Source organism: Haplochromis burtoni, unplaced genomic scaffold (assembly GCF_018398535.1).
Source record: "Haplochromis burtoni strain Fernald_Lab_line unplaced genomic scaffold, NCSU_Asbu1 Contig_6, whole genome shotgun sequence".
Classification (NCBI taxonomy): Eukaryota; Metazoa; Chordata; class Actinopteri; order Cichliformes; family Cichlidae; genus Haplochromis; species Haplochromis burtoni.
Genome location: NW_024582367.1, coordinates 3,709,666 through 3,721,416, shown reverse-complemented (window position 1 = coordinate 3,721,416; position 11,751 = coordinate 3,709,666). Strand labels below are relative to the sequence as shown.

The 11,751-nt window shown below is 38.6% G+C and overlaps 1 protein-coding gene across 4 annotated transcripts in view; it reads left to right on the top strand.

Moving 5' to 3' along the window:
* LOC102314298 (leucine zipper tumor suppressor 2) overlaps nucleotides 1-11,751 on the top strand; it is a 43,686-nt gene that overhangs the window by 24,585 nt on the left and 7,350 nt on the right. The window contains exon 1 of one of the 4 annotated variants that reach the window (XM_014335469.2): nucleotides 7-10,342. The exons of the other annotated variants lie outside the window; for them this stretch is intronic. The gene's annotated coding sequence lies outside the window, so the exon portion shown is untranslated. Of the gene's footprint in view, nucleotides 1-6; nucleotides 10,343-11,751 lie in introns of those variants that run through there. 4 annotated transcript variants of the gene reach the window in all.

Sequence of the window (11,751 nt, the reverse complement as noted above, 5' to 3'; positions counted from 1 at the left end):
GTAAGAGACTCGCAGGAAAAAACCGTTGGAGAAACAGGAAGTTACCTTTTAATTACCTGGCCATTGAAAGTGATGGGCAGTGTTTGACATTCACAGTGGGAGTCCCACTGTGACTGAAAGTTACAGAGGATTATTGTACATTAAGGTAAAAAGAGAAGAATTTTTACATTTGTGTAAAGAAATGTAAACAATTAGTTGATGAATCTCTTAGCTTATCAGCATGCACTTACTGTTTTCCTAATCAGTATGCCATCTCAATTTTTATAATCTCCTTAAAGTAAGAATTAAATATCTTTAGGTTTAGACTCCCAATCAGTCTAAATAAGCAGAAATTGTTAAACATCAGTATTGCTTTTAATAACGGTAAGATTTCATAGACCGTATAGTTAACAGTAGCTGTAGGCAAAAAAAAAAGGTGGAAAAAACTGCCGTGACCTTTCACTGATTACTCTTCTGTAGCTGCTCAGTAGTGCAAGGGTGGCAAGTAGAGGTTACTGTATAGTAAAGTTTAAGCATAAGGGCCTCTGTTTACACATTTGCCTAATAGGTGAAAGATCCCCTGTTTGATCCCAGGAGGACACAAATGCCTTTTGGGGCTATGTCAGAAAGGACAAAAACCCCCAAAAAACGCCAAATCAAACATGCAGAACTACTTGGTGTGGAGACCCTTTGGGAATAAGTGAGCATCTGAAAGTAGCTTTTAGAGCATCATGGTCATTGGAAAGTGCATTTCTATGTTTTAAATCCAGAATCCCTCTTACTTCATAGCAAAATTGCTTTGCAAATGGATCATAAATCCTGAAAAATGCCTGTTTAGTCAAATATTTTAAATATACTGGTCACCACTTCTGTATAGTGGAACTACTTATAATGCAGTATGCATGCACTTCAAAAAGGTAATATTTATGTCAAAAAGGTTCTAGAAGGGTGGCGTTAAGTCCCGACTTACAGGAAAACCACACGGCACAAAATACCACTGTAATGGCTTGTTGGTCTTTATTGTTGTATTTTTCCTGCCTCAAATGTAATGACTTGTTGTTTTTCTCTTCGTCAGGTGTAAATCATATGTTTAGCATTTGAACTGCACTCTATTTGTGATTTTTCTGTCTTTTTGTTATAAAGCCTGACATTTTATTGACAGTCTTTCAGCATCTAAACGATGATTAGTCACTGCAGAAAAGAGAAAAAGGGCTAAATTATGGTTTTATATTTTTTGAAGGCCAGCCCTTAATGTTTTAATGGATTTGTGTTGTTTAATGATAAATGGTTTGGGGTTTGCTTACTGAATGATTCAGAAGGTGTTTTGTGGTCTAATATTTATCACAATTATATGTGGTACATATTCATAGCACCTTTCAGCTGTTAATTACAGTTTCTAAAGGCTTTTTATTCCCTTTTTTTATTCAGTTATTCTTCTTGGGGAATCTAATATCGGTTTTATTTATTTGAGTTGTCTGAAAAAGTTGCAGCTTTGCTTGGGAACATTACCTTTTGGCATGATAACCGGGGTGTTTGTTGGGGCACTGAGGTGTCTGCCTGTGGAAAGGTAGGTTGTCTACAAACCAAAATAGCTTTGTCACAGTTTTCTCTCTGTGTTCCAGTTTCCAGTATGAGGGGAAAGAATAAGGAGATTGGGGGGGTGTGACAGAAAGGGAGAGTTGGATTCAGAAGTTTGATGGAGAGTGGAGGAGGGGATCTCCAGACTCATTTGTTTGTTCCCTCATGTGGACCCTCCCTGGGGAAAACTGAAGCTCTCTCTTCTTTACTTCTTTCTGCCCATGTTCTTCTCTGAGTCAGAGCTGTTGCTCCTAACACCTCTGAGTCTCGGATGAGGGCTGGGATAATACAACTTTTTGCCAGTTCCAACACTTCACCTGGTGTTGGAATATTTTTAGACTCACCTCTGTGGTTGTGGATGTGTGTTTATGGTGTGGCGCTAACAAAGGAGGACTTAGAGTAGGCTCTTTCAGTTTGTCTCAAAGCAGGTTTGTGTGACGTTGCAGTTTTAAAAGGCATGGCTAATAAACTGCATATACTGTATCTTTACAAACGGCCTCTATAAAAAGGCTTTTATACTGTTTGAGTCTCTAATTGCCAATCTCAGATGCAGTCAGACGAAAGGTTGCCACGCATGCCAGAGAATGCTGCTGAAATTTATCTACAGTTTACTGCTGTACATGTAATAAAATATGCTGCTGTGATTGGAGCAGCCTACCTGAGTGGAGTTTTTCAGAGCAGACTGCAGACTTTCCTTCACATTTTATGTGCAGCATATAGTCTGATCCTGTAGACTGAATCCTCAGCATTTCTTTGTGAATGTATTGATCTCTCTTTATTGATTTTTGTTCCTTATTTCACCACAGAAATGAAGATGTGTGAAAGTCTGAGAACTTTTTCGTTTTAAGGGCAGGTTCAAAGTTATTAAAATGATGGGGTTTTAATAATGTCCTGTCTCTTAATAAATCTCCTTTTTGCATGAATATAAGGGACAAAGCATTTAGAAGCTATTTAATGTAGTAGCAAAACTCTAGTCTGTCTTTTGTGGCAAAAAGTTGACATTGGAGGGTCATAAGCACAGACTGTATGTAAAAGATAGACACAGCCATACCATAACTCATTTGCTTCTAGAATTTAAGGCCTCACTGTCAGTGTGTTTTGACTAATGCTATGTTTTTGGATGGGCTTTTAGAGCCAGAAGTGAGCATATTTGGATGAGATTGTGGCGTTTCAAACCAACAGCTAACACTGCCATGCTTGGTTAGCAAGCTGTGTTCATAAACTGTAGGGATGCTTATTGGTGCTAAGTAACAAACTGATTAAACAGAAAACTAGAATTTCACTCACTTGAAGTAAAGCCCAAATGTCTTGGATGGTTTGTAACGCATAGCAAGGCATAATATCAGTCAGATAATTTAACTAAAAATTATGCAAAAGGCGCCAACAGCACGGACACTGCTGAGATCCAGTTCAGTGGAATGGACTGAGGTGAAGTCAAGCAAATGGCTACACCTGTAAATCAAAGTGGCCCCTTACCCATTTGTACAGTTGTTCTGAAGTGGGAAACCAGCCATAGATGTCATTACCGGGCTATAAACATATTTTTAAAGTTGGAGATTTTAACATGGTCATTGGAAGAACTGCAGTTTTTTGGCATTTACAGATTGGCTTCACTTCTCAGCTCCAAGGTTGCTGCTCAGTGTCAGCTACTCCATGATTTATAGTACCTGGTTAAACTCTTACTACGCATTTCAACAATGCAAACTTTGTGCTAATCTGTATACTGTGGTGTACTGACTAGCACAAGCACATGGGTGTGTTGGATATAATTACAGCATATTAATATTTTGTTTAAGAGAGTTGTTATCCTTGTGCTAATCGGTATACAGTAGCCAAGTATATCTCTATAAAACAAAATGTTAATACACTCAAAATACATTTATGTAAATAAATTCCACCAGTGTAGTCATGAAGATTTTATCATTTTTGTAGCTCTAATGGTCTGTATATACGTTATATATTAAGTTATAAATTAAACTTAATGCAGATCACATGGGCCGTCCAGACTATAAAAGCTGATTGGCCAGCTTTTATAGGCGCCTGCAACCTCCACGTACAAACTTTTACTCTGTTTGCATGTTCACACTGAGGCTCCACTCAAGGAGTGGGTTGTAAAGCACCAAAGCAGGCTTACTGACTGCACTCTTTGAAAGCAGAGCACCTGTTTTATGTCCAGTATGGAGTGAACTCTACACACTTCTAAGTTCTATGTTGTCTCCGTAGTAGACAATATTGAACTGCTCTTTGTGGCTTTTAAGTCTTCATATTTCTGGTATTATTTTGTTTTTTTCTCGTTAGAAATTATAATAACAAAAAATCTACAAAACGGAAGGAGCAAAGATGTTTAGCATTTTGCAAATGCTGGTTTTAATGCCTGAATGAAACTGAAGTAGATTGGGAGCATTTTCCAAAGAGATGGTTATGATCCAGTCTTTCCCTGGACATAGACTTTACTTGGGAGGACAGCCCAGGTATTTTAATGGCCACCCAAGTATATTTGGGAAATCATTTTAGCGTACATATTTTTATTTTTTTCATCCTTCTGATGCCATTGCTGTGTTTTACTGATGGAGAGTCCCCCCCCACATTTATTTTGAAAGTGTAGTCTCTACAAATCAGCTAGCACTGGCCCTTCCCTACCGGTAACAAAAACTTGCTGATTGGAAGTTCCTGTTTCCCTCGGAGAAAGGTCACGGCACCTAAAGCTCCCTATTGTATTTGCACCTTTCCCCCTTCAGCAGCTGCATGTGTGACTCCACAGAGTTAAACTTGCCACAGATTAGAAACTACCCTCTTGTGTTTGCACCTTTAACACCTTTATTCTAAAAACTTGGTGCATTTTTTTTTTTTTTAGAATAACGTGAATTCCCATTGACTGAACCAAATTCTCAGCCCTAAGCCAGTTTATTGAATCAGTCACCCCTGACAGACTTTGCAGAGCCAATTTAACCTTCTTGCGAAACTCTAAACACATTTTCACTCACTAAAGAACAATTTTGCACAGTAATTCACTTGTAAAGCTTTATGCCAACCACTGGCAGTAGAAGGTAAACACAGCTACAGCACAGGTGTCATTTATTAAACACAACAGCTCAAAATTGTTCACACTTGTTACTAATGGTGTAATTTAACCAAAAATATCCCAGTGAGAGTGCTGTACAGCCAGCTAGGATGAGTTTGAAGGTTGATGCCAGCTGTGGATGGAAGCAATCTCAGAGGGAGAGGAGGAAGACGAGGAAGGTCGAGATCAGTAATTTCAGTTGAAATTTGAGCCACTATGATTTACTTAGAAGTGTTCACTGTTGCTTTTTATTTAGCCAGTATAATATTTTCTTGACATTTGCAGTCATTTGACAAAGTGTGATGAGAAAGTGACCTCTTTCAAACGAGATATACGCTCACCAGACACTTTACTAGGTACACCTTGCTGGTAGTAGTTTGGATCGCCTTTTGCTTCAGAACGGCCTTAATTCTTAATGGCACAGAGTCAGCAAGGTGCTGGAAACATTCCTCAGAGATTCTTGGCCATATTGACATGATAACATTGCACAGTTGCTGCAGACTTGTAAGCTACATAACCCAGTTGCGACTCTTCTGTTCCATCATATCCCAAAGGTGCTCTATTGGAATGAAATCTGTTGACTGTGGAGGTCATCTGAGTTCAGTGAACTTATTGCCATGTTCAAGAAACTACTTTAAGATGATTTGAGCTTGATGACGAGGCGCTTTATCCTGTCATCAGAACGATGCTCACTTGGGACAAATATCCCCCGCAACATTACTGTTTGAAAATCTGGTTTTATGTTGTTAGTTTAGATGTTAGATGTTGGTGTTAGAAATGTGTTTTAGCAAAAACTATAAAGTTAAGTGCCTTTAAGTAACTCTCCTGCTGAGGGTCCCTACTTCCTCTGAAAATGAATGAATAAAAACCAAAGGATTATTTTAAAGTGGGTCCCAGATTATGTCATTATCATCTCTTGGTGAGGGGTATCTTTTACAATTAAGAGTATATGGTCAATGTTCCTAAAATAAATTGATCAGATCTTTCCTACCTAGAGAGCTTCATTAAGTGTTGTAGTGAAAAGTGTGTACTTTATAATGGTTTGACTTTTATTTTGTAATATTTTGATCCACATAACTTTATACTGAATTATTACATTTTAAAAAGTGCTGCAATGGCAGATTCTCTCTATGCTGCTTCTCCGGTGCTCCATCTATACAAGTAACCCTATAAAACTGTCAGCACTGAAAGCTAGAGGATAAAATCCTGATGCCTCTGTGTGACAGCAGATTTCCTAAGACTGCTACTGTTGCCTGCCGCAATGAAAAATGTCTGATGCGGAAGAAATATTACTCTACATCTCGTCTTGCAACCTGTGGCTTTTGAGTGATGAGACATCAGAAAATGGGTGGTTGCAGACTCGACACGACCCCACACTGACCACTGCTCATGTTTGGTCTCCTCCTCAGCTGGAGTGCCACACATTCCTGCTGCTGGAGGAGTGACTGGCTGACCGAGGGGCATTAAAACCTTCAAAGCCTTTCCCAGACAAAAACAGTCTGCTCACATTCACAATCAGCTGACACAGTGGACACTGGGGGTGGTTTTAATATTACTTGCATTCCGTGCAGTGTTTTTGTGTGTGCATGTGTGTGCGCACATGGGCCTAAGTGGATGCCTTGACTGGGTGCTGGGCCTCAACAACATTGTATTAGTGATTTCTAAACAAGAGTTGCATGCATTTAATTTGTTAATGTATCATATTAGCTTGCTATTTCAATTCAGCTGTTTTTACACGTCAGAAAATGCCTCAGTACTCTATATCATCTGATATCACATGAGATATCATGTAGTAATATAAAGGTATTTGGCACATTTAATCTACAAGGAAAATGGCAAATTCTGCCCATCCACAGAATATTTGTAAACCATAATATATTAAGTATATTATGTCCATCAGCCCCTCTTTATAGTTGTCACAAACCCTTCCACTACCATTAGCTGTTATTGTCCATTTATCTTCAATTAGGGAAGTGGGAGCATGTGGAAGATTGTAAAAGCTATAGCAGGACTGGAGGCTTTAAGATGCTAAGAAGGGGTCCTGGTCTTCCTGTCAGCCCTATGACCCCCCTCCTCCCCTTTTCTTTTCTCTTCCCCCTTCTAATGTTTGAGGCCCCCAGTCACTGTGACAACAAAAGGGAAACTAGGACTGCATGAACATGACGGGGGCTTTAAAAACACTTTGAGACCCCATGTGCTTCGCCTAGAAGAGCGCCTGCATAGTTTTAGTTATCTTGAGGGATTAGAGCTCATTCTGGGGAGACTGAGGGCAACAAATGGACTCAGTGATCAGGAATAAAGACCTGTGGAAACCAAACGTGAGGAGGAGACTGAACTAGAATGTCTTGCCTAGTTGTTGCATAAATATTCAAACTTTTTATTGCAAAAGAAGTATTAAAAAAGGTTTAGGTTTAGTATATAAACAGTTTGCAGTTGGGAGATCTCAAGTATGAGCACATCGTCATCAATCTGTGGCAGTTTAACATTCTTGGGTACTTTTACATAAAGTAAAGCTTTCCCTTGGGTATAGGTTGGACAAACAATAGATGTTGTGCAAAAAACTGGCATTATTTCTCATGACCATCAGGGGGCGACTCCTTCAGCTGCAGAAATTTGTTAGACTGTGTAGAAATCTGAGGAAGAATATCAAGTTTCTCGATTAATCTGTGATTTTTAGGGTTTCAATCAGTAATTTAATGTCTCATTTAATACAACATGATGTTCACTTTTAAAAATTATGATGCCATCTACAGAAACATAAACAAACAAATAAAGTAGGGTATGGTTTAGAGTGCTGCTACCTTGTGATCATAGCATGATGAAGGTAAATGTTAAAGCAGCACTAGAGAGAAGTGTTTCTCTGCCCTGAAGGATTAATGTATTAAATGCACATTCTTCATGACTATCTTATACAAAAAGATTTATTGAACCACAAAACACTGGCAGCCTTTTTAAGTTAACGATTTTTCTCATACAACTTATTTATTATGAAAATGCTTGGTATAAGAGGAACAAAGATTGCTATGAATTGTGAGTCATGTAAAGCAACGAGTCGATATGGAGCTTGAAATAATCATATGTCCCCTTTTAAAGTTTTCACAGCAAAAAAGATTTTAAATTTGTGATGCAGCCGGGTGAGTTCACTAACTGGTGCTTTTTAAATCAGCCTGGAGGAATTTTCTCATTGAAATAAGCTGTAGAGTTTGCTGGAGATAATCTTCTGGGGTTTCTTTAATCTCAGTATTAAGAAAGGCAATTTTAGGTTTGAGGCTTTCTTTTTCTAATAGCAGTTACTCAGTCATTCTCATTCCATGCTATTCACATGGGATTATTTGTAATAAATATTGTCATGGATGAATTAGTTTTATCAGTGTATAGAGAAATCACATGAGATTAATCCTCCTGGCTCTGCCTCTGGGGACCGTTAAGTCTGATCCGCAACACCACATGTTGCTCCGGCTGCTATTCATTTACTTTTCCTTCATGCTGACACTGATTGAATTTTTTTTTTTTTTGTTTAATGGAGTTTCAATTTGAAAGTCCATTAACTGACTAACCAAAGATGATCAATGGACAGATCCCAGTTGCCCATAAGCTAATGGATTTTTGACTTTCTAATAGCAGCAGAGTGATGTAATGTAATCAATACTTTTCTTTTTAAAGCTGTACCACCTTTAAAAGTTTGCTATGTGAGAGTACCAAGACACACTAAACATATTAACAGACATTGGACTAAAATGTTCTCTCATTTCTTTGCATTTTCACTGTCTACTGAACATACTAACATACAATAGCACCAGGCTTGTCCTAGTCACTTCATAATGAGCCTAAGAAGGGATCAGCCAGGTTTCCACGGTGCTGATTAACATGTGGTAATCACAGTTGAATCACAGCAAAAGCCTTAAGAAACCTGTGAACTTGGTAGGTTGGAAAATGACTTGGCACAGCCGTTTGGCTAGAAACTCTGCAAGCCTACTTCACAATAAGTGTCAACGTTAAAGGTCAAAAGGTTGGTCGAGAGGGTTATAGTTAGTTTATGCAGCCATCCAATTATCCAAAAGGGGTCGGATACAGCAGCTTATCCCAGCTGCTATGGGCTAGTGCTTCACCCATGACAGGTCACCAGTCTTATCATGGGGCTATCACTCAGCCAATTTACAATCACCAGATAACTTAACATGCATGTCTGTGGACTGTGGGAGAACCAACACAGGCAGAGAGAGAACATGCTAACGCCACACAGAAACCCTTCTTGCTGTGAAGTGACGGTGCTAACCACTACTGTACTACTGTGCATTCTGTTTTAAGTTTTTTTTATTTTATTATAATTTTCTTTAGCTTTTTTAATATTTATTCCTATTTTTCTCCCAGACCAAGTACAAAAACACTGACCCTCTGATGGAGGTAACACTAACCCTATATTGTTAACCTGGAAGAACAATTTAATAAGAACAAAAATGGTTACGATCTTAGAGAGTTCATCTTATAAGAAAAAAAAATACAAAATGCCTTGTAATAGATTTAGAACTGATTTCCATGATCACCGCCTGGGCGGGTAATAATAATTAATCAGCTATAAAATATCAAAATATTTGAGATACAAGTAGATCAATTTGATCAAATTATAAAAAAGCAAAACACTTTTTTTTTCTTTTTTTTTTTTTAAACATGGCAGGTGTCATGATGTGTGGTTTGGAGAGAGGCCAGATGCAGGGCTCCTCCTTTATTTGACTTCTCTGGAAACCATCAGGAAGAGCAGAAGTTAAACTAGGAAAACATGACACGCACAAGGGAGCATCAAGGAACAAAAACAGCACAGAGCTAGACAGACAAACACTAGGGAGGAAACAGGATATATGCTACAGACTCACAGGTGGGTTTTTTTTTTATTTTTTAAACTGGGGTTTTCTACTTTTATTTTGAAATATATATATTTCTCACGAAAATGCAAAAAACTGATGTGGAAACATTGGCTATTAATAAGCTCGCAAACAATAACACAGAACCATGTTTGTGATGTCAGAAATGGAGATAAAAGTATCCTCCTTTTCCTTTTCCACATAGCTACATGCAATTCAACTTCTGAACATCTCCCTATTTGGTGTGAGCTTTAAAAAAAGAAGAAAAAAAGTTTTGAGTGACTTAAAACACCGTTTACATGTGGTCGAAAGGCCTGAGGCCTTACTAGGGATTAGAAAACAGGTGGGAAAAGAGACATGGGTGCATGTAAACAACACAGGTGGAGACAGACAGGGAGGGAGGAAACACACACACACTAAACCACACACAGAAACAAAGGACACTGTGAAGGTTAGAATATAAAATCATAACAAGAGTCACAGCAATATCACAGAAAACCCTATAATGGTAAATCATTACAACACCCTTGGACCGCAACGGCTGATTACCAAAAACATGTGAGTGACGTAGTGAAAACTGAATTCCTGGCATACTTTAAATGACTTCTCTGAAACTTAAGGTGACGACACACCCACAGGTTGGATATCCTGACAGTCTGACTCACTGTGATGATGTTTTTAGTCTACAAGAGGCTCCGTTGTTGGTTTTTGTACACCATGATCTCATCATCAGGCGTCCTGTTGTCCATTGTTCTTCACGCTCGACTGCTGGGCAGCGCCGGGAATAAACTGTTGATATCATAGTCTGTTGTGCCTGCTGTTATAATGTCAACATTTACCACCAGACGTTTGAAGGAGTGAAAAAGTAAGTCTGTCACGCTTTTTAAAAATTGTTCTCTGTGTATTATTGCCTTTACTTAGTAGCTTTAAACACCCACTGCAGAAGTACCACGCCAAATTCAACCTGTCTCCTCTTCTCAGTGTTTTACCTTTTGTGATATTATCCACAGTTATGAACTTTTCAGTTGTTCCTAAGGCTGATAAGATGTGTGGAGACAGTAGCCTTTGTTGCTGTCAGGGAAAATGCCAGCATGTTACAAGGCATTTTACATCTCAAATGAAGAGAGACCCCTTCCTTGTGCTGCCCCATGCCTCAAGCCCTGTTTGTGCTGCTTGGATGGATATAATGAATGGCCTGTCCCTGGCTGTCTGTGTGTGGCCCACCATGGTCTTGTGGGATATTTGTATCCTTTAGTCTACTGTATATCATCTCTGTGTTGTCTGTGTCATAGGCGCTGTGAGAAAAATTCCTTGAAAGAAACCCTGTGGGGAGATTTGAATGCTGCAATCACTTCTTGTTAGGTCTTAAAGAAAAACATGCCAGTTCAGCTCATTTCTTTAGTTGCTGAATAAGATCAGTAAATATTATAGCAACAGGTTTTGACACAGCTGTTTCAAAACACTATTAACAAAGCCTTTGATAGAAAAATGCTATGATTATCATGTTTTGCTAGTTTGCACTCAGACAGTGACTGATTTTTGTCTTTAAGTACTTAAGATTCGACTTGATTTTATAAGGCTTAATATAAGACCTTGCCCTTACTATGACAGTTATCATTGAAGAGTCAGTGCTTCACACCAAATAAGATGAAATGACTTTAGAGGGGAACATGCAGTTGCAGTTTTCATCTACTTGCTCAGCCTCCTGATCCTGAGACCCTCTTTGAGCGAGGGCCTACACGGTTTTTGAGAAACTTCTTAAAGGATATGCTGAAACTTTAACCATAACATGTGAACACTTGTGTTGTTTCTCCATTTCACAGCCTTGAGCTTCAGTTGAGAGTGTGAAAAAAATCACTATATTAAAAATTGTTTTGATATAGAAGGAATTATGGTAAGAAAGTAAGTCTGGTATCAAAATGTCTTTCAGAGGACTTGAGACTTACTCTTAAGCCAAAACAATGTTTTCATGGTGCAGCAAATGGATAACTGGAGCTCCACAGGATGACAGTTGTTAATTTTGATTCATTTACATATTTTATTAACCTATTTGGCATTGGTTTGTTTTTGCCCTAGCACTCATCGTTGTTTTAGTGTGGGGGGGAAAAATATTTTCTCCAGTTTTGTACTTCAGTCTTGTTCCGTTTGGAGGAACTTTGGAGCGAGATGTCAACAGATAAAGTGGCCTAGCATTGCCAGTCATGTGGACTCTGTATAGATCTGTTATGAAGTGTGAGCTAAATTTGAAGGTTGATGTCCTGGTAAATCTACTGT